The sequence below is a fragment of the Penaeus monodon genome, chromosome 15, assembly GCF_015228065.2.
Source record: "Penaeus monodon isolate SGIC_2016 chromosome 15, NSTDA_Pmon_1, whole genome shotgun sequence".
NCBI lineage: Eukaryota > Metazoa > Arthropoda > Malacostraca > Decapoda > Penaeidae > Penaeus > Penaeus monodon.
Genome location: NC_051400.1, coordinates 9,551,236 through 9,552,478, shown reverse-complemented (window position 1 = coordinate 9,552,478; position 1,243 = coordinate 9,551,236).

The following is a 1,243-nucleotide window of genomic DNA, read 5'->3' as shown; positions in this document are numbered from 1 at the left end:
ACATAATAATCATTTAAACTATGATCCTTTTAAAGGGTTCTCTTTTGGGGCTTCCTTGTTCTTTTCTGGCCTGTTCTTCCGCTTCACTTTTTACCCTGCATTATTCTCAAAACCTCTATCTTTCTGCTTTCCCTTTCTTTAAAAAGGGACTTATTATCTTATCATCTTTCATTATCATTAATGATTTGTTTTTCCCGTCTTTAAATATTATTATACTTTATCATTTTTGTTTTTATTATTACATTACCTTTACCATTACCATTTCTTATCTTATCATTTTTATTATTGTTGTTGTTTTCGTTGTTTTGTTTGTCATTACCTCTTTTTTTATTATACAATTTTTTTTTTTTATTAATAAAAAAAGAATTTAAAGTCAAATATATAAAAAAGGCTCGAGTTTTCTTAAAAGGGAAAAAAAAATGGGTTTCATGCTGACAATGACTATAAAAAAGGGTTCCCAAATATTTCAGCCGCGTGAATCCGAACAACGTGGGGTTCGTAATAACGTCACCAACATAACAACCCGACGGTCTTCCTGCTCCTTCTCGAATTTCTCGAACCTCTACGTATTTACGACGGATCGGGAGACTGTGTTCAAGAAACGTCGCTTAAAGATTTTTTCATGTCGGATTAGGGCCAAAAGGGCACGCGAAATTTTTTTTTTTCCTTCTTCTTTTTTTAAAACTTTTGTGATATCACTGGTAAGCCTCTTTAAGTTGAGTTAACAAAATTTTCATTTTTTGAAAATGGGTAACTGTTTTCACGGGTTTTATTATTTTTTTATCCATTTTCATCTTTGCAGCTTTTTTTAAAAAAAAAATTATTTTTTTCCCCATTATACATTATCCCTGCATTAGGGGGTATTGTCATCTATTCTTTTTTTTGTTAAAAACGAAGAGGGAAAATAAAGTTTTTTCTCGTAAATTAAAAACCTTTTTTTTTTAAATCCCGTAAAAATCTCACCACTTGGCCATAATACAGCTAAATGAACTTAGGGGCGCGCTGGTGGGCGATTCGGGGGCTTTTACCGGCTCGCACGGTTTTCCCCAAGGACTCTTTCCCCTGCAGAACTTTTTCAGCGCCATTACCCCGGACCAAAAAAGCCAAAGGGGCGTTTCCTTCCTGCACCCCCATGTCATGGGGGACTTATGACGAAATTCGAGGGGTTAAAGTGATCCCCGTTTTTCCCGCCTTAGTGATGGGGACCGCCCAGTGGTATCTACCGTGGAACTACGCACGGAAT